Here is a 27,246-nt window from a genome sequence, read left to right on the forward strand (position 1 = left end):
CTCGCATGCCGGGGATCTGGACTGCAGGCCATGGGCTGGGCTGGGCGGGGGCTGGGGAGGTTGGATGCTCCTGCTCCTCTGCAGTCTCCCATTCCCCTTTGATCTGCGCCAGTGCAGTTACCATTGGCTGCCCGCTTGTGACGTGCGGGGACTGTGGTTTTCCCATGAAGCAGCGCTGGGCTCAGTTTCCATCTGTTTAAAGGGACCGAGATTGTGGGGGGGTGGTGGCAAGAGGTGGCAGCAGAGCATACCTGCCGTGTCGGCCATAGCAGGAGCGCCTCCCCCATGAGTGGAGCTGCATGGTCCAGGACTGAAGCAGGTGGCGTTGGTGCATATGTAGGAGCTGCCAGCTGCCAGATGGGGGGAAGGGGCAACAGGCAGTGGGAGAGTACGCATGTCACGTCAGCCACAGCGGCAGCGCCTCCCGTGAGCAGAGCTGCACGGCGCTGCAGTGAGCCAAGCCACGTTGGCGTATGCACAGGAGTGTGTGTGAAAATTGAAAATCCCATGACAGACAGACAAGAACGGTGCATTTAATAGAAAGATTGTTTAATAATAATAAAATGAAAGTTGAGATATGGATGATGGAAGTACTTAAGATTTATTGACTAACTAATACATCTGTAGAAATTCCAGAAGAAAAATATATAATCTCGGTAGTCTCTATAATGGATAATCTCTATGGGTATGTCTACACTACCCTCCTAGTTCGAACTAGGAGGGTAATGTAGGCATACCGCACTTGCAAATGAAGCCCGGGATTTGAATTTCCCGGGCTTCATTTGCATAAGCGGGGAGCCGCCATTTTTAAAACCCCACTGGTTCGAACCCCGTGCAGCGCGGCTACACGGGGCTCGAACTAGGTAGTTCGGACTAGGCTTCCTATTCCGAACTACCGGTACACCTCGTGGAACGAGGTGGAACGAGGTGTACCGGTAGTTCGGAATAGGAAGCCTAGTCCGAACTACCTAGTTCGAGCCCCGTGTAGCCGCGCTGCACGGGGTTCGAACCAGCGGGGTTTAAAAAATGGCGGCTCCCCGCTTATGCAAATGAAGCCCGGGAAATTCAAATCCCGGACTTCATTTGCAAGTGCGGTATGCCTACATTACCCCGCTAGTTCGAACTAGCGGGGTAGTGTAGACATACCCTATTACTGTAGTATGGATATGTCCTGCTGCTAATATACCAGAGCTCTAGCTCTGCTATTGTTAAGGGTTAGATTTAGTTTTCTGTTTAGAATGCCTGTTAAGTAGAGTTGGTCAGGAATTTTTTATAACATTTTTGATATTTTTTGAAAATGCTGATTTGTAAAATTGAAACATTTTGTGAAAACATTTGAGTTTTGATTAAGCTTGTCAGGAAGGTTATTAAGATCTAGGAAGAAGATGGGGAGAGTAGGGAAGGATAGGGAAAGAGAGACAATAAAAATCCACCATGTAATAGCCAATTGATTAGGGCTTTCTCCTGGGATGTATGAGACTCAGACTGAAGTTCTTACTGGCACTTGACCATTCTGGGATGGGTTTCTGGCTCTGTGTGATTACAAATGATTTGTAGAAAAAAATCTGAAAGATCTTAGTTTCATTCCAAACAGAACAAAACAAAACAAAACACCAAAATCTCAAAAGTTCTTGAGCAATCATAGAATCATACAGCTGGAAGAGACCTTAGGAGGTCATCAAGTCCAGACCCCTGCCCAAGGCAATGGAATTTTTATTTTCTAGACAGCCCTACTATTAAACACTCACAAATCCTTATGCTGCCTCAGATTGTCTTGAAGTTTGTTGTATCTTATGAAGGAGCTGAGTAGTGTTATAGGGATCTGAATTGGGCTTCATTCAAGCAAATAGTTTCCAAAATCTCCCCGCCACACAAAAGCATTTAACTAAATAATCTCATTCTTCTAACATTTTTGGGCATGCATCTTGAATTCAAACTATGACTCTGCTCCTCCCAAAGCTGTTCTTAGTTTCTAGGGATTTATATCAAGCCTGGCAGTTAGGTCAACATAAGTAGAGCACTCAAATCTTTGAAAAATCCACACCCTTGAATGACATTGCTATGCTATCCTAACCTACAGGTAGACACAGCTAGGTCAATGGAAGAATGGTCCCATTAACCTAGCTACCATTACCTGAGGAGATGGTGTTACTATGACGAAGAAAAACCCCTTCTTGTTGCTGTAGATTTTTACCTTAAGGTATGTTTACACTATGAAAACTATAGTGGCATAGCCACATTTGGCATATCTATGCTAGCATAATCCTATAATGTGGATGCAGCCTACCCCAGTGGAGCGGAGTTTTATGTTGGTGTAGGAACACAACTTTCCCAAGCCATGGTAATTACATTGACAGCTGTGTCAGTCAGCATGTGGTTTTTTCATTCCCCTGCCTGTGTGACCTAAATTTTAAATGCGGACTGGGCCTTATCCTACTGTACACACTACAAAATCACTTTTGTGTAATTATCTGGTGACTAATCCAGATCCTCTGAAAGATGTTATACCGACATAAGCACTGATGTAAACAGTGCTATGTTTGCAGGAGAGCTCCCAGCAATCTAGTTACCACCTTTTAGGGCACTGGCATTCTTAAGCTGCTGGGAGAGCTCCTTCCCCTTGACTTAGAGTGTCTTCATCAGATACATTACATCAGGACAGCTGCATCAATGTAAATTTTAAAAGCTCTGCCCTTAGAGTTTGGAATTTCAGGTCAGCAGAAGTTAAACTTACACACTTAACATAGTGAAATGCATGTGAACAGCAAGACTAGGGCACTTTTGAAGCCAAAGAGTTTCCAGGAAGTCTGTTATCACAGTAGCTGGTTAGCTGAAGGTGATATGCTATAGTCAAGGAATCTGAGCTGAAACCACACAGTATGAGTTTTAAAGTTTGTCTTGTACACATTCCATGCTCTCTAACTGCTTTTGTCACTGACTTCTTTTCGGACTTTTGACCCAATCTAATAGGATCCACTGAAGAATCACTCCTCATCAAGTCCTATCATGTATGCACCGTGAGAAATCATAACTCTGCATGGCCATCATAAAACCCTTCAGTTCAATTTGCTTTATTCCCTACAGTTTCTGGTCATCCTTAGTGTTACTTGGTTATAACTCCTGATCCACATATTCTCTGGAGGGCAGGAACAGTTTGTTTGTGGTCATCATATTGCCAACAGATGTTTCCCTGAACCTGGTTCCAAAATGGAGGCAATTTGCAATACAATTCCTGGGAAAACCTGCCCCTCTGGGTATCCCAGAACAAAAAGGGTAATACACTCTGTTACCATTCACATCAACAAACACAGCTTAAATACTGGGTCTTTGCAGATGTCTCCAATGAGAGGGAGGCTGATACCCTCCCACCTTAATGTTGCTATGACTGTCCCATCCATCTCCAGCCATGAGCAAAGATCTCTTTTGGATGTATTTTCTCCCTCTGAGAGGCTGAGCAGAGGATGCTTCAAAAATATCTCCAAGAGAACCTAAGAATAGGGTTCATCCACCCATCTACATCACCAGCAGGAACCTGATTTTGTTTGTAGCCAAAAAAAAACAACAAAAAGCCAGGTCTCTTCATCCTTGACCTCACTATTGGAACAGATACTTCTTAACACTTAGGCTATGTCTACACTGGAAAGATTTGGCAGTGAAGGTGCTGTGGACATGCAAAAGTCATCAAAAGTGAAAATTAGTCAACCTGGTTTTTCTGCCTCCAATTGTCAACATTTCACAGCCACATTGATAGGACCCCAATCAGAAAGTCAACAGAAAGAGCAAAGCAATGTGGGTATGCCTGCTGTCACCCTCAGCCGCTAAGCACTGTGGGAACATGCAACGTAATGCTATGCATTTTGGGAACATGAGAAAATGTCCCGTCAGCCACTTCTTTGCTTCCCAGCACTCCCTGGGCTTCTGGCTTACTTTTGTACCACTTGAATGACAGTACTTGCTGCAAATTCCAGCATCTGCTGCAAAAATCATGGATCTCATAATTCTCTCCCATGTTGTGATCAATGTGCCTAAGGAATCGCATCTTGCAGCACAGCTAGTTATGGATTTGATATCTGATGATGATACGGATGAGGATGAGAATGACACCTACAAACTGGCAGTGCATTGGGCTATCACAGATCACCTGTGCACTGTGGACCATTGCTTTTAGGCTATGGAAACCGGCACTGAGTGGTGGGATCACACTGTCATGCAGGTGTGCAATGAAGCCCAGTGGCGACAGAACTTTCGGATGCATAAAGCAACCTTCCTGCAACTGTGTTAATGAGCTGGCCCCTGAAGAGCGTGGCCTGTTCAAAAAGCTGCATGCTGGGATTTTTTTCCAGACCAGAAAATTACAGCGGAAGATATGGAAATGTCCGTAATGATCCTAGGGGTTACTCATTATAGCCCTAGCTCATGAAGCCTGACATGGGGCACCTGAACAGCAGTAAGGAACAGTTCGACAACAGGCTAAGCCAATGCAGCATGATTATTTAATGTGCCTATGGTTGACTGAAAGCTAGATGGGGGTGTCTCCATGGCAGGCTGGACATTTAGGAAGATCATATCCCCAAGATGGTGGGCATATGCTGTCACTTACATAATTCATGTAACATAATTCGAGGAACAGCGAGACCCAGGATCTGGATGCATAGTTTGGCACCCAGAGACTCATGCTGACAGAGAAGCCCACAGGGTGGTTATCAGTATCAGGGAGGTTCTGAGGAACCACTCTGACAATGAAGGGCACCTGTCCCTCCCCCAACTCACTGCAACAGCAACTTTCCACCCGTGGTTTTGTAGCCCATCCCACTTCGTTGCAATATACAGCGACTAACTGCCCTGCACGGCCACTGCAGCCCCCCCTCCCTTGACTGCACTAGTGTATTTTAGCACCCTGGGCCACCACAGACCGCTCTTCCTTGGCTGTACTAGAATTAAATGCCCCCATGGCCACCAACTGCACCACCTTCCTTGCCTGTACAGCAACTTACCCCACATCTCTTGCCTTAATTCATGGCCCCATGAGTCTTATCTTGCTTCATGCTTAATGTCCAGTTGTGGAGAGTCTTCACAAACATCAGGACTTGAGAACAATTCTTCACTGCCGGGTGCATTGGTTGCCACAGGATTGACCCTTAGTTCATTTCCACCTCTCCATCAATAACTTCTGTCTCTGGGACAAATGTTTCTCATGACTCTGTGTTATGAGAAGTATCTGCTTGGGTGTGGATGTAGAGTCCCCACCCAGGATTTTGTCCAGTTCTTTACAGAAACAGCATGTTTTGGATGCAGCACCAGATGAGCTGTTTCCTTCCTTCACCTTCTGGTATGCCTGCTGGAGCTCCTTTATCTTGGCTCTGCATTGTAGGGGGTCTCACTTGTATTCCTTCTCACACAGAGCTTTTGAAATGTGACCTGCCTCAGTTGCTACGGGTTACTCACAGCTGTGATTGCACCGATTCTTCACTCCACACATCAATAAGATCCAAAAGCTCTAAATTGCTCCAAATCAGAGCATTTTTAAGCGATACTCACCCCTCGCTTGATGAGCAATCGCCACGAGGACCTCTATACAATGAACCAGAAGCACCAATACACTATGACTCAGACACCAGGAAATGGATTTTTAAAGTGCCCAGGGTTTGCAGGTGGGAGAGGTGTATGTGTCTCCAAAGCAGCAGAGTTCAAAGGATTAGCCAGAGTGGCTAATTGAGGGAAGCATGCTCAAGGCCAATAAACAAAAAACAAACAAACAAACCCCTACTGTAGTACACACAGCATGATTATCAACAATAAAAGTGGGGAAGAGAAAAAAGTCTCGTGCAGAGGTGGAAGTTTTTTATCATCAAAAATGGGGGTACGACACAATTTTTGTCATGTTACAAAGCGAACACTATAGAGGTTTTATCACCAGAAAAGGTATTTTGATGACAAAACTTGCAAGTATAGAGAAAGTCTTAGTAAAAAAACTATTCAAGACCCTAAACTCCACAAAAATCTTTACAAAGCTGGACCTCCATGGCTCTTATATCCTGTTCCTTTTACAGGAAGAAGTGAGTGGAAGATATAACCTGTTCCTTTTACAGGAAGGAGTGAGTGGAAGCTTACCTTTTACATGCAATGTAGGCATTTTGAGTACTTAGTAATTCCCTTTAGGAAGCGTAGCACTCCTGCACCATTTCAACATTTTATCAGACCCCTTGAGTGATACGTTTGATCAAGTTATCATTACCTATTTCAGCTATTTTATTATTTTTCTGAGGATCAAGCCTTCCCTAACCAATACAAACACCACATTTTGGAGAAGCTTTGCTAGAATAATCTCTCTGTTAAATTGGAGAATTGCAAATTCAAATGCTGCATGATTGAGTTCCTCCAGTACATTATATCATCCGAAGGCTTAACTATGGATCCATGAAAGATGTCACACTGTCGTGAGTGGCTCACAACTGAGAGTGCTAACTTCAAGCCAGACTTTATAGGGTCCTGGCAGAGTAAACAAGGGTCTTAGATAAACAGTTAGACCAACTTAATAAGGACAATGCTTTGAATTGGATGGCATGCCTAAATTATTAACCTAACCTTAGCAAAAAAAAGATTATTTCATGTGAGAATGTATGCATGCAGATGATTTTTATGCTCTACTTCAGTGGTCCCCAACCTTTTTAGGTTGTCGGGCGCCAGGGGGCGTGGCCGTTTGCCCGCCGGGCGCCAGGGGGCGGGGACCGGGGGCGGCCCCCCATCCACGCGCCCAGGGGCGGGGCCCCACCTAGCCGCGCGCCCGCGGGCGGGGCCCCCCCATAGCTGCGGGCCCCCCTCCAAGGGCCGCGCGCCCGGGGCCGGCGCTCCCCGCCCCCCCTCCCTCCCACCGAGTGCCCGGAGCCAGCGCTCCCCCCCCTGCCGAGTGCCGCGCGCCCGGAGCCGGCGCTCCCCCCCCCTCCCCCCGAGTGCCGTGCACCCGGAGCCGGCGCTCCCCCCCTCCCGCCGAGTGCCACGCGCCCAGAGCCGGCGCTCCCCCCCCCTCCAGCCAAATGCCACGCGCCCGGAGCCGGCGCTCCCCCCCCCTCCCGCCGAGTGCCGCGCGCCCGGAGCCGGCGCTCCCCCCCCCCCGAGTGCCCGGCGCTCTCCCCGCCAAGCGCGCTCCCCCCACAAGCACCCGTGCGCCATGTGCCCGGTGCCAGGCCAGCCCCAAGCACCTGGCGGGCGCAATGAAATGCCCCCACGGGCGCCATGTTGGGGACCACGGCTCTACTTGATGGACTTCCAATCGGACAGGTCAATGAAATTATAGATGTGTGAAAGTGTAAATATACAAAATGTTTTTTTATGAAAGTCCTATTGGGAAGATTTACTTAAAAAGACAGGAGGCAACAGAATGTCTGGAAACATACATAGCAAGAAAGAGTCTGCTCTTTTGGCTAACTGGTATGGCATCGATGGACAGGAAGGGTGTAGTGCCTTATAATGTGCCAGCTTTCTGTGAATTGGTTATCCATGGACTTGAACATGCATTAAAGTTAGCCATAGGACTAATAAATCCTGCAGCCATAGACCTCCTGTAGCTACAGTCATGACTGAAAGAAGCTTATGAGTTAATAAGGGATGCCTCAGAAACAGCTGGAGTAATCCCTAAGAAAAAGATATCAGCAGTAAAGGGCCCTGTGGGATTTCAAGATGAGGAGCTTAAAAATAAATCTGGCAACAGCAAATAATGGGTTTAAAGAGGAAATGGTAAATTGGCTTCAGGGTACAAATGAAGTGTTAAAAGTGTTCAGAAATGAGTTATAGAAAAAAACTTCTAAAATACGAGATTAGAGAGCAGCTGGACCAAATTCCAACAGCTGTGCTGTTCAAGAGATTGATAAATCTGACATGGAGAATGGAAAGTAGTGAGAAGAGAGAATAGTTAATTGTGCTTCCCCTGTTTGGATCCTCAATAATAGGGTCCAGTTCCCCTTCCTCCTCTCCCCCAATTTTGTAAATGACGAATGGGGGAGACAAACATAACCGTCATGCTGAAAGCGAAGTTTGGGTCATTTTGTCAAAAGATGCTAGTACATACAGGAGTGTCTATGAGTATCCTGTGCACCAAGGTTCTCCACAAGCTAAACTGCTGTCGGTTAAATGCATAAAAACTGCACACGGAGCAGCTGGCAGCTCCCCAGGAAACCCAGGGTCGTCTGGGAAGAAGAGATGGCTGACAGGACATTTTTCACATTCCCAACATGCATAATGCTGTGATGTACTTTCCCACAGAACTTAGCAAGTGAAAGTGACTCAAGGCACTGTGGGATGCATATCCACAATGCTTTATTCTTTCTTTCAATGAGGGAGCTACAGATGTTTTCGTGAGTTGTTGATAGTGGGTACCAGAAAAACGAGTGTCCAGTTTTGGTGTCTTTTGCCTGTTGACAGCACTTTCATCGCTAAAATTTGCAAGTGTAGTCTAAGATTCCTGCTTCTACTTACAAAATACATGTCCTCTAAATATACTCTCCAGGACTGCGAATCCTGCCCAGATAATAAACAGCTTGATGACATTCCAAAACAATAGGAGCAACATTAATAGTGAACCTGGCAGCACAACCTCAACCAATGTACCTTAAATAGGGAATTGGTAAGACAGCTCCCAAATAATCATGCTTAACACTTCACCAGACTGATGGTGTTTCCTGGGGGGGGGGGAAAACTGACGTCAAACATTTTCCAACTCATATCAGAGACATCCCCAAAGAAACAAACTAAAGGATTAGGAGGTTTAAGCTCCTCTGATTCAGAAACGGTTCAGCATGGACTAAAATAGGATCCTTCCCTATATGCAGACTTTAAACTAGTAGTGCCTTGCAAGCTTCTTGAGTAGAGACTAGCATTGGTTGAGTTTGTTAACCAAGAAGTTGTATTAAAATAAAAAATCAAGAAATTTTATTAAAATAAAATTGCCTTTTGACAAAAACAGTTCTCATGAGATTTCCATATTGGTCTTTATTTCTTTGAGACCATTTCTAATCAGGATATTTCAAACCTTAATGTTAAGTGTAGCTGGGATGGCTTCCTCAAAAGTAGTCAAGTAATTAGACTCACTGGGTTCTTTTAAATGCCAAGAGTTAGTTTTAAAGTTACAAGTTAGTTTGTTCATACTGATAATCCATTCATGTATGACATAGAGGAGATCATTAATATAATGATGAGAGAAGTCTTTAGTGATGAGATAGCTAAAGATGTCAGTTGAATGGATACTGTGGGTCATGAGTTATATGAAGCCTTCAAAAACCCCCAAATTAAGAACATAAGAATAGCTATACTGAGGCTACATCTACACTGCAGGCTTCTTTCGGAAGAAGCTTTTCCAGAAGAGATCTTCCGAAAAAAACTTCTTCCAAAAGAGAACATCTACACTGCCAAAGCGCATCAAAAAACTATCTGCTTTTTTGAAAGATAGCGTCTATGCTGAATGGATGCTGTCTCACATTTAAACTGTGATTACTATGGACAGAGTGGCGACCAGGGCACCTGTGCTTTTTCCTCTTTTTCCGAAAGAACTTCCTCTTCATACACACCTTTTTCCGAAAGAGCTCTTTCAGAAAAAGGCTTCTTCCTTTTAGAAAAAAGATTACCAGTGCTGGAAAAACCCCTCTGTTCTTTCGATTTTCTTTCAAAAGAACGTGATTGCAGTGTGGACGTAATTGAAGTTTTTTTGGAAAAATGGCCAATGGTCTATCTGACCCAGTATCTTGTCTTCCAATAGTGGCCAATGCCAGGTGCTTCAGAGGGAATGAAAAGAACAGGAAATCATCAAGTGATACATCCCCTGTCCTCCACACCCAGTTTTTGGCAAGCAGGTTAGAAACACTTCAGAACATGGTTTTGCATTTGGGCTATCCTGGCTAATAGCCACTGACCCGCCATAAAATTACCTACTTCTTTTATTGGCCTTCACAACATTGTTAAATGCTGCCTTTACCAAATTATGAAAAAGATACTTGAAGTTTAGATGAAAAGTAATGTTTATTAAAGTAGCCATGTTAGATGGGCTATAGGAACAAGGTTCTCTATGTTGGAGAAGCTTCTTCTTTCCTCCTATAAGAAAAGGCGGGAAGAGAGTATAAAAAGGTGGGAATAACATTGGCTGTTGCTTAGCAACGTGAGATAATAATAATGAGTGTGATGCAATAGTTAAGGGCTTGCTCTCTCACTCTCCTCTGAGCTGAGAAGAGAGCAGGGGCCATTAACTTGTTCTCTGGTAAACTCTGGTTGCCTGGCCTAGATGACTGTTTATTTGACTGTCGTAGGGATATATTAGGGAACCATCAAGTTAATTTTGAAGGAAGCCTACATGCTTTCATGAATTCTGTGAGTGATCAGGGCAAATTCACCTGCAGGACAGCACAAAGGGGATAGGGTGGATATCAGATAGGGCCCCGTACTTATCTCTTAATCCTGGTCAGTTTTTCATCCCAGCATGGCAATTCTGTCTTTGAACCCTGACTTCCTGACAACATCTGGAGAAAGGTAGAGAAAGCATGTCATCAGCCTCTTGTTTGATTTCTATGAATGTACGTTTGATGTTATAACCATAGCCGATATCCAACAACATTAGGCTTTTTTTCTCCCTTCCCCTTCTTCTCTTAGGGTATGTGTGACAGGGTGGCTGCCCTGCACTGGTCCTTTAAGGGCAAAACCCCAGCCCGGAGTAAGGGCGGAGAGCGAAGTCCCAGCTGAGGCAGCTCTACTAATGAGGGCCCAGCTGGGGACTATATAAAGAGGAACTGACTGTTGCTCAGGGGAGAGGGCAGTAGGGACCTGAGTGCCAGGAAAGCAGGAGCCTTCCTAAGAGGTAGAGCAGTGCTGGGGGAAGGAAGACAGGGCTGGGGAAAGCTCTGGCTAAGCAAGCTCCCAGGCTGCAGAGTTTGGAGCAAGACCCAAGGCTACTAAGGGGGCAGAGAGGCAGCCCTGGTAGGCAGGGACGGCAGGTCCACACCACTTTGCCGGTGATGAGTGGCCATTACAGTCTGCAGTTTGCCCCTGAAGCAGGGGCTAGATGAAGACTGGCAGGAGGTCACTGAGGCACGATGGGTACAGGGGCGCTGGGTGTTCTCTGATGGAACTGGCGGTCTCTGGAGAGGACCCTGAGGGCATTGCCTGGAAGAGGACACCGTGGTCAAAAGGTACACAGGGATACACCCGCTTCAGGGAGGTGTCCAGTGAAACAACTAGTGAATTTCTAAAGCAACCAGCTGGAGGCATCCTACCGGTGAGTCGGCCCTGTGACAGCATGTCTACACAGAACACCTTTTTAAAAAATAAGATTTTTTCTGAAATAGCTTATTTTGAAATACATGTCTATGCTACAGGCAAGCCTTAAAATTGGTCTGAGGCAGGCTTCCCTAATGTGGACATGCTACCTGGATTTAGAGCCCCAGGAGGCACTGAGGAGCAATTTCTTTGAATGGCTCTGGGGAGGAGCTATTTCGAAATAGCAGCAGTGGAGTGTTGGAATAGCAGCAGTGCTATTCTGAAATAGCTATTTAGGAATAAGTGTTTTTCCTCATGGAATGAGGTTTACAGATTTCAAAATAAGCTGTCCGTTATGCCAAAATTATTTCAAAATAATGGAATTGCTGTGTAGATGCTCACATTGTTATTTTGAGATAATGGCCGTTATTTTGAAATAACTGGTATGTAGATGCACCTTAGTTAATAAAGATCCTTGTTTTACTGTACCATTCAAATATTCATTTTGTTCCCTTTTACATTACAAGCTCTGATAGATGAGCTATGGGGGACCTAAGTAGGTGCTACAGTAACCCCTCCTTAATCTTCTGGGGTGAAAAGCCTCAGATTGGGGAGAGATGTGACTGAGCGCTTCAAACTAGTCGGCATTTACTACAACCAATGGCAAAAAGTTCCACTGGCTGACTATGCATTGTGTAAATAAATAGTTCCTTGAGTTTGTTTTAAACCTGCTCCCTATTAATTTCATTTGGTGACCCCTATTTCTTGTGTTTATCAGGAGTAAATAGTACTTCTTTATTTACTTTCTCCACACCAGTCATGATTTTATAGACATCTATTATATGTCCCCCTTAGTTATCTCTTTTCCAAGCTAAAAAGTTAGGCTATGTCTATACTGTGCTGTTTTGCACAATAAATATGCAAATGCGGCAGTTACCGGTCACACATCTTAGAACTGGCCCATGCCACCCGTGGGCAGGCCATCTGGGGAGAAAGAAAATGCTGAGGAGGATTACCCAGAGGTTTTTTTGGCCAGGCATTTGTGAGTGCAAAAGTTTTGTGAATCCTGCCCCAAATGTCAGAGGACCCAACCGGGGAATGTGCCTAAAGCCCCCCTGGTTCTATTACCAGTTATAGGCATCCCCTTCGAGCATGTGGCCTTTGACTTAGTGGGCCCTCTAGACCCATCAAGGGTGGGGTTTCAATATATCATGGTATTGGTGGATTATGCTACCTGGTATCCAGAAGCCATGCCCTTACGACATACCACCGCCCCCACATTGGCCACTGAGTTGGTAAAAATCTTTACATGGGTGGGAATCCCTCGGGAGATACTAATGGATCGGGGCATGAATGTGTCTTCTAAGATGATGGGAGAACTCTGTTAGCTCCTGAACATCAAAGCCTTAAGAATGTCCGTTTATTACCCCCCAAGTGATGGCTTAGTGGAGCGGTTTAACAAAAACATGAGTCCAGGTGGTGGCATCGGTCCTGTACATATTGCAGTTGCGGGAAAAGCTGCAGCAGCTCGGGGAGTTTGCCACGGCTAATTTGCTACGAGCCCAAGATGGGCAGGCATATTATTATAACTGGGGGGCAAAAAACAGAATTCAAGCCGGGGGACCGGGTGTTGCTTCTACTCCCCAGTAAGGAATCCAAGTTACTAGCCAAGTGGCAAGGGCCCGTCGAGGTTCTACACCAGATGGGTCAGGTAGACTGAAATTCAGCTTCGGGGAAAAGGAGGGATAGCGCCAGGCCCCGAAGAAGTTGAACTGGGCCCATGGAGTGGGGACTTTGCTATAGTGGAACCAGGACGGCTTGGGGGAGATCTGACCGATTCCCAGTGAGCGGAGCTCCAGAGAGTCATGCAGCAATTCACTCAAGTCCTCTCAGCGTACCCCGGCAGGACCACATGGGCAAGCCACCATATTGCCACTCGACCTGGCCATAAGGTATGTATGTGGTATGGCCCCTACCCCGCAAAATGTGGAACACGGTCTGGGAAAAATTACAAAATATGCTACGAACGGAAGTTGTCGAGGAGTCCAGACGTGAGTGGAGAAGCCCAATAGTACTCGTCCCCAAGTCAGACGAGACAGTCCGATTCTGCATAGACTTCCGAAAGGTGAATGCAATCTCCAGGTTTGACATGTACCTTATGCCCCAGGTGGACAAGCTCCTGGAACAGCTGGGGAACGACCAGTATATATCAACCCTAGACTTGACCAAAGGGTATTGGCAAATCCTCCTAACCCCAGCTTCTAAAGAAAAGACAGCGTTTTATACTACTTTTGGGCTGTACCAATTTATAACGATGCCCTTCGAGCTGCATGGGGCCGCAGTGACCTTCCAGAGATTAATGGACAAGGTTCTGCAGGGGCATCGATCATTTGCAGCGGTCTACATTGATGATATTGTGGTATATAGCTCATCTTGGTCAGTACACCTCCAGCGCCTGGAGGTAGTGCTTGACACACTGGGAGAGGCGGGGCTGAGGGCTAATCTGGGGAAGTGTTTCTTAGGACAACAGGAGGTCACATATCTGGGGTATATGGTGGGAAGAGGCAAATTAAAATCATTAGTAGACAATGTAAGCGCCCTGAGAAACTTCCAAAACCCGCCCACAAAGAGACAGGTATGACAGTTTCTGGGGTTAGCGGGCTATTACTGGCATTCGTACCAGGTTTTGCATCAATAGCAGCCCCCTTAACAGACTTGAGCAAGAACTCACAGCCCAAAAAGTTACAATAGACTGCCCAGTGTGCCCACGCTTTTCAAACTTTGAAGGATTGTTTAACCCAAGCCCCTGTGCTGACGCAGCCAGACTTCTCAAAGGAGTTTGTTTTACATACGGATGCATCAGAGGTGCGACTGGGGATAGTTCTAGCCCAGGAGGTGGACAGTGAAGAACATTCTGTACTTTATTTAAGTGGGAAGTTGTTCGACGAGAACAGACCTACTCAACTATAGAAAAGGAAGCCCTGACATTGAAGTGGGTGGTGGACGCATTTCGCTACTACTTTCTTGGGAACTCCTTCAGGTTAGTCATAGAATCATATAACAATAGAGCTGGAAGAGACCTCAGAAGGTCATCAAGTCCAGCCCCCTGCTCTAGGCAGGACCAATCCCAACTAGATCAACCCAGCCAGGGCTTTGTCAAGCCGAGACTTAAACACCTCTAGGGATGGAGTCTCTGTTACTTCCCTAGGTAACCCATTCCAGTGCTTCACCACTCTCCTAGTGAAATAGTTTTTCCTAATATCCAACCTGGATCTCTCCCACCACAACTTGAGACCATTGCTCCTTGTTCTGCCATCTGTCACTACTGAGAACAGCCTTTTTCCATCCTCTTTGGAACCTCCCTTCAGGAAGTTAAAGGCTGCTATCAAATCCCCCCTCACTCTTTGCTTCTGCATACTAAACAGACCCAACTCCTTCAGCCTCTCCTTGTAGGTCATATGCTCCAGCCCCCTAATTATTTTGGTTGCCCTCCGCTGGACCCTCTCCAATGCGTCCACATCCTTTTTGTAGTGGGGAGCCCAGAACTGGACACAATACTCCAGATGTGGCCTCACCAGAGCCAAATAAAGGGAAATAATCACATCTCTGGATCTGCTGGCAATGCTTCTCTTAATGCAACCTAATATGCCATTAGCCTTCTTGGCTACAAGGGCACACTGTTGACTCATATCCAGCTTCTCATTCACTATTACCCCCTGGTCCTTTTCTGCAGAACTATTACTTACCTGGTTGGTCCCCAGCCTGTAACAACGCTTGGGATTCTTGCGTCCCAAGTACAGGACTCTGCACTTGTCCTTGTTGAACCTCATCAGGGTACAGTCCAGAGAGTTTTGCTAGCAGTAGCTCCCGGTGGAGCAAGCATGTGCAGAAGCTGCCTTGCGCCCTTTCTGCATCACACGGTCCGTCCTGTCAATTCCTCCTAACCATCCACGGTCACAGATGGAGTTGGGACGAGCTCTTACCTCCGCCCTGAAAAGAAAATGAGAACAGCATTACTCGTTCGTCCCAGTTTAGCCCCCTTCCTCATAGTTGTAGTTGATTTAGTTTACTGTTCATAGTTAGTTAGTCTAGTTTAAAAAAAAAATTATGTATCTTAGTAGTTACTGTTGGTCCACAGGCAGGCTTAGGCCAAGCCTGACAGACAATGTACAACGTGCCCGGCTCCCCAGGCTTCAAAAAGTGCGCATCATGTGGTGACACTATGCCAGCGTCGGACGGCCACTCCCGATGCATCTGGTGCTTGGCGGAAGGCCATATTCCCCAAAAGTGTGGCCACTGCTCCAAACTGAGCCAGGCGGGACAAGGAAATGTGGCTTAAATTGCTGCTTTTTAACAAAGCACTTCAACTGTCACCGGCGGGGCAACAAATGGACACCCCAATGCTACGTAAGTCCCATGAGAGGAAAAACTCCACTCCGTGACGGGAGTGTAAGTGCGGGAGATGCAGCGAGCACATCTGGGCTGCCGCCGAGACACAGCGCGGGGAAGTCAGTCAAGGCCCACAGTACTTTGGCGCCTAGCCCCACGCTTTCATCTATGTCAACACCGGCGTCGCGTGTGGCACCACGCCCTGAATCAGCACTAGCAACAGTGGCACCACGGAGCCAGATGGCATGGGCACCTGACGTGGCACTGCCAATGGTGCCGAGAACTGAGTTGGCACCGAGACCGGCACCGAGCAGCGAGTCTGCTCTGCCAACGGTGCCAAACCGGCGCCGAAAGCGGCGCACAGAGAGATGGCACCGAAATTGGCACCACACGAGAGAGCACCGAGAGCGTCACACAGAAATGGCACCAAAATCGGCACCTTGCAAGATAGCACCAAGAGCCGCACAGAGGAAGACGGCACCAAGAGACATACAGAGGGAGACAGCACCAAGGTCAGAGCCGGCCCTGAGAACCGAACCGACACCACTTGCTGAAGCAGTGCAGCCTGGGCCATCAGACGTGGGCACAGCACCAGCATCACTGACATTGGCGCCCAGATCACCATCCATGGGCCGGGAGCTGTCCGAGTCCAGATCTGTGATCTCTGTACCGGGTAGCCCGCTTCCCATAGTCCCTCCACCAAATACCAGGGAACCTACCAAAACCCAGAGGAAAACTAGGCACGTGCATACTCCTTCGCCCAGCCCGGACAGGGCTGTGTTTTCTCCTGAGCCTTTGCCCTCACCTCACTGTGACAGACGTGATTATGGCCGCTACTGATCACCCTCACGGTGATATTGGAGGACCCCACGATGATCCCTCACACTTCCACATTATCACTGCTTGTATTACTCGCGATCCCCGTCGCATTACTCACTATGATCACGATCTCCTGTGTCCCCTACTCGTTCCCACTACTACCAATATAGGACTGCGAGCTCGTACTCTCCTCGACACTCACACCATGGGCATCATCATGGTAGTTGATATACCTCTTACTACCGGGACTGCCCACACTCTTCCACCGGGGTTCGTTCACTGCCTGTGTCACTGGAGTGTCCTCGGTCTCACTCACCACAGCTGCCATCTCAGGACATCCTCCCCCCAGGCAGGTCCCCCCAACGCCCATGGATGATGCTCCATTGACTTCTACCCATCAAGGGGACAATAGCCAGTCTCTCACCATTGAGCAACAGCAGGTGGACTCTCCAAGTGATCTATCATCTTCCTCACCAGACGATGCAGTTTTCAATGACAACTCTTCCCCTGTAGATGACTATAAGCAATTCCAAGAATTATTCAAAAGAGTGGCCCACTCACAGAACTTGCGCACTTCCGAAGCTCCTCAGAAATAACATGCTCTTCTGAGAATTTTGCAACATTCGAACAGATCAAAGCTGGCTCTCCCCTTTGATGAAGCAATTTCAGAGCTATACAATGACATTTGGCAGACCCCAGCTTCCGTGTCACCAACGAACAAATGCACTGATAAAAAATACTTAATTGATGCTAAGGATGCAGAGTTTCTTTTCACGCATCCCCAACCCAATTCCATTGTAGCTGAGGCTGCACAGCAGAAGTAAAAAACTGCACAAGGCAAGAACACAGCTCTTGACAAGGAAGCAAAATGGCTGGATTTGCCTGGAAGGAAGGTCTACTCTTTCCCTACAGCAACCCTTAGGATGGCCAATTACTCTGCCCAACTTGCGAATCATGACATTGACAACTATTCCCAATTGGTTGCCCTGATGGAGTATTTACCCAAGTCTAAGAAACAAGTCCTCAATGCTGTCGTGCAGGAGGGTTATACTCAGGGCTCTACAATTAGTGTAATCTTCTTGCCCATAGCAAGTAGATTACAAGCCGGCACAGCCGCGCAGTGCGGTGAGCACATGCGCAGTGCGGTCTGCACATGTGCAGCGTGCCAAACTGCACGGATGGCGAGCGGGGCTTAATGCCGCTTGGCGAGCCCTGGTTATACGGCAGCCCGTACTGCACTTCAAATTTCCTTGGATATCGCGGACACGACATTCCAAACCACAGCAACATCTGTGGTCATGCGCCGTGCTTTCTGGCTTCATCTGGCCTCTGTGCCCAAGGACCTCCCGCCCAAAGTGGAGGACTTACCTTATGATCGATGATCCTTATTCGCACAGAACGCCGACCAGATATTCCATTCCGGGAAGGACTCCTGAACTACCCTGAGGACGCTGGGGATCTACACACCGTCCGTCAGATGCAGGAAAGTTGGACCCTACAACAGACAAGGCCATTCGCTTCAGACCTTATGACCAGCAGAGGCAAAGGCAGCGCCCTCAACTATGATGGCAACAACCTGCCAAGACGCCAACCCAACAACAGTCCCAACAGCAAGTTTGATGTGTCAGTTGAGGGACTGTGTGCTATTCCCCTTCTGGAGGCTTCCTCCAAAGTAACCAAATTAGTCCACCATCGATTGAGACATTATCATCCCCGCTGGTTTGCAATAACTATAGACTGGTGGTTCAGGGAGATTGTGACCTCTGGCCTCACCATCCCTTTTTCCACCCTGCCCCCCGCCACCCCTCTTCCTCCATCCCTTTTCAGGGACCCCTCTCACGAACCTCTGCTGCGGCAGGTCGCACGTCTACTTACCATCAGAGCGGTGGAGAGGGTTTCATATGAATTCAGAGGCAGGGGCTTCTATTCGTGGTACTTCCTCACACTAAAGAAGTCCGGAGGATGGAGGTCTATCCTGGATCTCCACAAACTCAATTGTCATCTAAGAAAACAAAAATTCAAGATGGTTACTTTAGCCTCTATCGTTCCAACTTTGAACGAAGGGGAGTGGTTCGCGTCCCTCGACCTCCAGGATGTGTATTTTCACGTGTCCGTGCACCCAGCCCACAGGAGGTTTCTACATTTCACACTGGGCGACGATCATTATCAATACACAGTGCTCCCGTTTGGCCTTTCGGCAGCACCGAGAGTTTTCTCTAAGAACTTAGCTGCCATAGCCACCCACCTCCGCCATTTCGGCATCAAAATTTTTCCTTACCTGAACAACTGTTTGTTGAGGGCCCACACAGCAGACGGGGCCCAAGCTGCAGTCAATGCAACCAGAGACACATTAGAGGCTCTGGGCCTCATCAACATACTGAAGTCTTCCTTGATCTCGTCCCAGTCACTCGAGTTCATTGGAGCAAGACTGGACTCCAAGACTGCTACTGCGTACCTACCGCTCAACAGATCCTAGACTATCCAGGACTTAACAAATATCCTGCTCACCGCTCCCAAAGCCTCCATACTTACATACCTGAAACTATGGGGGCACATAGCAGCCGTAATATACATCATTCTACATGCATGACTTCACCTGAGATGCCTTCAGCATTGGCTGCTCGTGATCTACAAGCCAGGCATCAACGATACCCGCAAACTTGTGGTTGTCCCCAATTGGGTGAGGGACGACCTGGCCTGGTGGTTCGATCCGAGCAATACATTGGCAGGCGTCCCCTTTCACGCTCAAGCCCCATCCGTCCAGATCAACACAGATGCATCGCTGGTTGGCTGGGAAGCACATATGCAGCATCACCAGGTCCAAGGGATATGGTCACATCACGAGTCCCTCTTTCACATAAACTTTCTGGAGTTACAGGAGGTGTTCAATACCTGCAGGCATTTCCTCCATGAGATACAGAGAACCACGGTACAAATTCTTACCGACAACATCTGCACAGTCTACTGTATCAACCAGGAGGGGGGCACCAGATCCCAATTCCTCTGCGCAGAGTCTATTCGCCTCTGGAATTGGGCAACCCACCATGGAATTACACTCACGGTGACATATCTCCCAGGCAAGAGCAATACCATTGCCAATGCTCTGAGCAGAACCTTTCATTTGCAGCATGAATGGGAGCTGCTTGACGAAGTAGCCTGCAGCCTTTTCGAGACCTGAGGCTACCCCGACATGGACCTTTTGCGACTTGACACAAGAAGTGTCGCCCCTACTGCTCAAGGGCAGGCATAGGCAGCGCATCGCAGGGGGATGCCTTCCTCCTCGATTGGGGAATACACCGCCTCCTGTATGCCTTCCCCCCCCAATCCCACTTATACCACAGGTGATAGGGAAGATTGTCGCAGATGGGGCAACAATGATATTGGTAGCACCCTTTTGGCCCTGACAGACTTGGTTGCCACAACTCATGCGGATGTCCTTATCCCAACCTCGGCGACTACCACAGTTGCACAATTTCCTCTCACAACAGCACGGCATCCTTCTGCACCCGAGCATCGATCTACATCTCACAGCTTGGCTCCTAACTGGCTCCAAGGACCGGAGTTAGTGTGCTGTCAGGCAGTCAAGGAGTTCCTAATACACAGTAGGTGTCAAACTACCCAGAAATCCTACCTTTACAAATGGCATCGCTTCCTAGCCTTGTGTCAGTCAAAGAATGCAGATCCTCTAATAGTGCCCCTCCAACACATTCTGGATTACATTCTTCACCTAAGGTCGCAAAACTTGGCAATCTCTTCGCTTAAGGTACACTTAGTGGCGATTTCTGCCTTCCGCCTTCCCATAGACGGCACCTCAGTGTTCGCGCATCCACTCACTAAGAGGTTCTTGAATGGCATTGCAAACTTCTATCCTCCACCTGACCCCATCCCGGAATCCTGGGACCTAGGCCTCGTACTGGATACCCTTACCCGTCCACCGTTTGAGCTGCTAGAGACTTGCGACCTACAGACTCTCACTATGAAAGTTGCACTTCTGCTCGCCATCACTTAGGCCCGCCGCATCAGTGAGTTGTCAGCGCTTTCGGCTCACCCTCCATATACATTGTTTACCGAATGGGGTGTGATATTATGTAGCTACCCAGCTTTTCTGCCAAAGGTTAATTCGTTGTACCACTTCAATGAACCTATTACTTTTCCCACCTTCTACCTGAAGCTGCATTCCACTGCAGAGGACGCCTGTTTACACACCCTGGAAATCAGGAGAGCGCTTGCCTTCTACCTGGACAGGACGCGCTCCTTCCGAAAGTCACAGCATCTCTTGCTGTCAGTGGCGACCCGCTCCAAAGGCCAGCAATTGTCTTCACAGCGCATCTCATCTCATATCATGAACTGCATCGCTCGCTGTTACGCTCTTCGTAACAAACCGTTGCCCTGTAGACCAAAGGCGCATTCGACCAGGAGTATGGCCACCTCTATGGCTTTCCTCAAAGATGTTCCCCTACGCGATATATGCCACGCCGCTACCTGGTCTTCCACATCGCTAGGCACTATGCCCTTGATTGTATCATGGCTACAGATGCGGCAGTGGCTCAAGCAGTGCTTTCCTCTGTACACAGATGATAATTCCAAAGCACGATATGAACGCTGGGCTATTGCTTCATACTCACCTGTAGTGGAGCACCCACGGGGACACTACTCGAAGAAGAAGAAAGTGTTACTCACCTTGTGCAGTAACATCTGTTCTTCGAGATGTGTGTCCCCATGGGTGCTGCACAACCCACCCTCCTCCCTGCTTCAGAACTGTTGTATTTGTATCTTTCAGATGTTCCGGCTAGGAGGAACTAGCGGGACGGACCGCGCAACACAGAAAGGGCACAAACGGTGCAAGGTGGCTTCTGTGTATGCGCGGTGCACCAGGAGCTACTGCTAGCAAACCCTGTAGTGGAGCAGCACATCTCGAAGAACAGATGTTACTGCATAAGGTGAATAATACTTTCTTACCGCAGCTGCCGGGAACCACAGTCCCTCTCCTCAAGGTTGGGACAGGAGACCTGTGAATATGCAGCACTGCAAAAGGCCTTTCAGGGAATTATGAGGATCTCCTATACATCTTCAGAAACTCTTATATCCTATTTACGTATATATTTAGGCTTCCATTGCCCCCACCCTCTGCACATATACAAAGCCAGAAGACTCCTAAAATTTGCATGTCTTCCTCATGGCTTTACTCTTATTGGGAGGTGCATATGCATGTATTTAAAAAAAAAACAGTGCTACAGTATAAAGCATGTAGGTTATATAACCATACAGATGTTACGAAGGGACAGAAATTTTGTCAGCATATATTGTATTTGACTGACGAGACAGGTGTTAGTACTGTGTTCACAAAATAACTACCAATTTAAATATGGCCACTCTTAAACTGGAATTTCTCATATCTATAGTAAAACTGGACATATTTTTGCATTGGTCCTGTATGGAATTCTTTTGATAAGAAAAATTAAGTACTGCAAAAAACAAGAAAACTGTTAGTTACAATATATACACTAGTTCACCATAGTAATGCTCAACAAATTTACAATGCTTTGTATTTAAAAAATCTGCAATAGATACTATTTCTTGAAGATAAGATAACTTCAGACGTCTAGTTGTGGATCCCTACTATGGACAGAAAGTTTAACAGTCATCAAGATAAATAGGGAGAGGATATGTCAGAGGCACAGTAAAGACAGGGACTCCATACTGTGGTCTCTGCTTCTGGCTGCCAGCAATTTGCTGTGTGACCTTGCGTAATTCACTTAATCTTGCTGCTGTTTGTTATGCAAGTCACTGTGAGCTCAGTGCTGTACACAGCAACAACAAGGCACAGCTCCTGTCCTGAAAAGGCTAGAATACATTTGTCCCTCTGTAAAACACAAGAAGCAACTTACCTTGTCCCTGACAAGGCGTCTAGGAGGGCTGACTTCAGTGTTACCAATTCTCAACATATTTGGTGTTTTTTCCTTAGCCCCAGCTCCTGAAGGCAGGTGACTAGAAGAGACTCCCAGTTTTAATTAAAACCAAACCAAACCCTCTTATGGCTAAAAAAAAATGCTTTCAGACATTACCCAAGAGCATCCTACAGACTCAGGACTCAGAGGACACATATAAAGAACCCCATCAGATGACATGTGTGTGTGGGAGGCTAAGTCCTGACTTCTGAAGGGTTGGGCTGGCCTCAAAGATTACCATACTATCTGTTGAGCACATTGCATGTCTCAGAAGGGAAGAGGCCAGCAACTCTACAGGGGCCACTGATTTGCTAAGGACAATGCAGAACTAACACTGCTTGCTCATGCCTGAGAGCTTCTCTGTTCCAGTGCCCAACCCCCCCGCCCCACTTCTGCCAGGCACAATCCTGAAGCTCATCCCAACTCTGAGCTACCTCTCTCCCTTCATCCTGCACCCCCTTTGTCTGCCAACCCCTGCGCTTCTATTCCCTCCCCTCTCCCCCAACTCATCCCCTTTCCCAGACAGCCCCCACCCACAACTTTGCACCCCCCTCCTCTCCAGCCACAACTCCCTTCCTACCCGTCTAGCTCCAAATCTGCTCTTCCCTCCCTCCATCCCCCCCACCAGGAACCATCCCCCACTCCCCACAGGGGGGCCTGCAGCCATACACAGCCTGCTCTACACAGGGCTGTAGCAGGAAACCCTCTACCGAACTGCACCTATCAGCAAAGCGCACAGCCAAGTCTCAAGCTGCACTGCGCCGCTGCTCTATTCCACCTTAAATAGTGACCAGCTGCCACACTTCACCACCAGTACCCTTCCGTGGGTACCTGAGCAGGGGCGGAGCCACACACTCATTTAAATAATACTGCTTCTGATTTGCATGCCTCCAAGATGGCCAACATTCAGCTTGGCCAGCGATGAAACAGCCCCCACAGCCGCTCCCCGATCTCACAGAAGGGCATGGCCAGAGACCAGGGCGGGAATGTGAGTGTCATTTGCATAACAGCCCAGCGTGTGCAGCTGGGGAAAGGCTGCTGGACTGAATTCTGGTTTTGAATGTGCAGCGGAAGCGGCAAGAGGCAGGAGTGCAGGTGCTGCGGCTGCGGCGGGACTCACAGACACAAGTATCGTAAGGGGTGTGACTTGGGGCTTTTTTTTTTTTTGTCCCAACAGCAGGTTCCCTTGATCATGAACTTCATTAGCAATTTCGATCGCCCTCATTAGCCTCCCTAGTTCGAACTAAAGGGCTAGTGTAGACATACCCCGAGTCTTTAAGGTGCCATAGGTCTCCTTGTTGTTTTTACAGATACAAGCAAACACATCAATATCAGAGGAGCAGCTAACATTTTTATGAACCATGTGCTTTCAACTGAATAACTTTATGCAAGAATAGTACAAGGACACTTTCTCTTTGTTGACAAGATATTTTGAATTAGTCCACATCTTTGGTATTGTGTGAAATGAGTTAACTCATCCAGTTAAATCTTTTACAGAAGTTAATACCCAATAGATATTTATTTTCTGCTATAGTTAATACTAGCTTAATTTTTTTCTCATCTCAGTAAGATACAGTGACAGCTAAATACAAAAATTAAATATAGACTTCCTCAGAATGTAAAAAATAAGCATTACTTTGTCTAATTAAAGACTCTGTTGTGTGATCCTATGGTTAGATAACAAGAGCATCAGACTGAGGATCAGGAATTCTCTTGTTCTAAGTTCAGTTCTGCTTGCTACTTACTATGTGATCAGTCGTAATGTCTGTCAGTTTCCCATCTGTAAAATGGGAATTATAAGAGTTTTCAATGACATTATAAGGATTAACTATTGCACAGTGCTTTATGTAATTATTTAATTGCTGAGTCTCAATTTTTGTTTTAGGAATCTTGCTGGTCATAGCAATATTTTTCACACATTTGAAAACCATATGATTCTTGCACATGCTGTAAATATTAAATCACTTTTTCATGTACAGGAAAAATGGTATAAAATGTTACTTATTTTGAATTGCAACTAGTTTGTCACAAACATTAATATTATATATGGAAATTTCATTTTGTGTGTATTGGTACATTCATTACAAATGTCAGTTTTGTTTTGTAAAGTTGGGACACCTTGAAGTTCAGAGTAAATTGTGTTTTTGTGTGTTTTGTGCAAAGAAAAATTACAGCTTTAATAGAAACTCATTTGCTGTAAACAGTGTAACAAATGTTTTTTTTAAAGGGGATCTGCTAGATATACTGAAGAAGTCCCCATTGTGATATTTTGAACTGTTTCATATGTTGTGTGCACTAAAATCTGTCTCTTGAATTTATAAAGGATAGTGATTTTAAAACTTAATTTGCCATCCTCTAAATTTTGAATGGAAGTGTGGGGATCCCTTTGGACATCTTGACAACAACCAGGCTGTGTCTACATTGGCATCCTTTTCTGGAAAAGGGATGCTAACGAGACACTTCGGAATTGCAAATCCGTGGGAGATTTAAATATCCCCCGCGGCATTCGCATTTACATGGCTGCCGCTTTTTTCCGGCTCGGGGTTTTTGCTGGAGAAAAGCGCCAGTGTAGACGCGATTCTCCGGAAAATAAGCCCTTTTCTGGAGGATCCCTTATTCCTACTTGAAAGCTAATTTACATTTACATGGCTGCCGCTTTTTTCTGGCTCAGGGTTTTTGCCGGAGAAAAGCGCCAGTGTAGACGCGATTCTCCGGAAAATAAGCCCTTTTCCGGAGGATACCTTATTCCTACTTGAAAGTAGGGTGTGACCAATACAATCGATGTACTATTTGAAAAATGTGTTACTGTTCTAGAGAATGTAACTCTAAAAAGATGTTTTCTTCTAGTGCACATGCTCTTGATTTGTCACTTGTTTAGCACGACTGAAGTGCTGATTTTTTAAGATAATTACAATTTTTATGGCTATGTATTCACAAGCTATTGACTCGGTTTTTAAAAATGTTCAGTATTTAGATAATCTAGATCAGATGTATTTATTAGTATTAAACACCAATATTAGGTGTTAAATGTGGATGCTTCTTCTTATTTCCTTGGTCCATATTACTGTAATTCTCATTTATGCAAATAATGTTTAATGAGGTATGTTCTTAAAAATATACTAGTGTCCTGTCCAGCTGTGAAATATTTTATTTTCAGCCCTTTATTCTGTAAATAAATAGAAAGATGCCAATGAGTTACATTGACTGTTGTGTCTTCCAGGAACAAATCTGTAAGGCCATACAAAATTTTAAGGAAATTGGTTGACTAAATATGAGAATGTTCCTTCTGAGTGTGGCCAATTTGACATAGTTATATTTTGTTAACCATTGAGAACTCAACATAGCTAACCTACTATAAATGGTAGAAATGTAGCCATGTTAGTCTGGTGTAGCTGAAACAAAAAACAGGACTATGTAGCACTTTAAAGACTAACAAGATGTTTTATTAGATGATGAGCTTTCGTGGGCCATACCCACTTCCTCAGATCAAATAGAAGAAAATTGTCACAACCATATATACCAAAGGATACAATTAAAAAAAATGAACACATACGAAACCAAGTGAATTATAAGATCAAGAACACATATTACTGCTCATTCAGAAATATAATTTATGCTATCATGTGCTGAAAGTGTCCGTCAGCTATGTACATTGGACAAACATCTCAGACACTTTGCCAAAGAATCAATGCCCACAAAACAAATATTAGACAGGATCACAAAGAAAAAACAGTTTCTTGCCATTTCAACCAGAAAGGACATTACCTGCATCCTGCTTCAAAGACCTTTTAAGACTACACTTGAAAGAGAATCCTCTGAACTGTCATTCATGCTTAAATTCGATACTTTACACCTAAGCTTAAACAAAGACATCAATTATCTTACCCATTACCACGATAGCTTCCCCAATTATCACCTCTAATACCATTAGCTCACAGACATTTACCTTCCCCCCCCATCCCCCTTCTGTTCTGAAATTTGATTTGTCCTTTTCATATGTGTTCATTTTTTAAATTGTATCTTTTGGTATATATGGTTGTGACAATTTTCTTCCACTATTTGATTTGAGGAAGTGGGTCTGGCCCATGAAAGCTCATCACCTAATAAACCATCTTGTTAGTCTTTAAAGTACTACATAGTCCTGTTTTTTGTTTCTATTATAAATGGACTAGGATTTAAAAAAGCAGAAACCATTTTCCTTTTTAGATGAATTTTCAGAAAAGGATTTTAATAAATTGCTATTTCATTTTTTAAGATTAAGTACAGATGTTACATTTGCAGTCATTCTGGATGGTTCCAGGTAACTGTTAAGTAAACTGTGTAATGCAAAGCTCAGTCATTTTGTCAGTAGGGTGGCCATTTTGTGCTGTTTTCCTCCGTTACACAACACTGCAAGGAGCCATTTTATGATACAGCAATCCAGCTTTTTTATGAAATGTGTATATGTACACAAACATATATTCAACTTGAGACCATATACAGAAAAATTGGTTAAAGCTGAAATTGCATTTTTAGCTATTTTAATTAAGTATTGCATCACAGTTTAATAATAGTAGTTCCTTCCACTGTGCTTCACAGATATTAATGGATTAAGCATTGCAATAAATATGCATTCTTGCCATATAAGAAAAAATATAAATTAGCTTCCTTGTTTCTAGTTAGAAATCTGCAGTGCTTAGGTGCATCAGGGTGATATAATGGGAGGACACAAGCACAGATTGCCCTGATTTCTGTGGTTTTAAAGATCTGTTTTCATCTTTGGTTATTTTGCATTGGTATTCCCTTGTGATTTCTGCCAGTAAATTCTCATGATATCAGAATTGAGGCATATTATTTTACTTAGATTTACTGGATT

General features: G+C 45.8%; 1 long non-coding RNA gene across 2 annotated transcripts; it reads right to left on the bottom strand.

The window, feature by feature from the left end:
- Positions 1-9,525: 9,525 nt before the first annotated feature.
- LOC106732327 (uncharacterized) lies at positions 9,526-22,829 on the bottom strand. Of its 2 annotated transcripts, XR_003090270.3 has the most exons (6): positions 18,319-22,829; positions 17,812-17,938; positions 16,868-16,960; positions 14,982-15,225; positions 10,428-10,502; positions 9,526-10,080 (listed from the first exon to the last, which is right to left on the bottom strand). It is a non-coding gene; the product is annotated as an uncharacterized LOC106732327 (long non-coding RNA). The 2 variants fall into 2 exon arrangements; XR_003090268.3 differs by lacking the exon at positions 9,526-10,080 and having other exon boundaries at positions 10,095-10,502.
- Between the last annotated feature and the right edge of the window lie 4,417 nt (positions 22,830-27,246).

Source organism: Pelodiscus sinensis, chromosome 1, assembly GCF_052426305.1.
Source record: "Pelodiscus sinensis isolate ZL-2025 chromosome 1, ASM5242630v1, whole genome shotgun sequence".
NCBI classification, from domain to species: Eukaryota; Metazoa; Chordata; order Testudines; family Trionychidae; genus Pelodiscus; species Pelodiscus sinensis.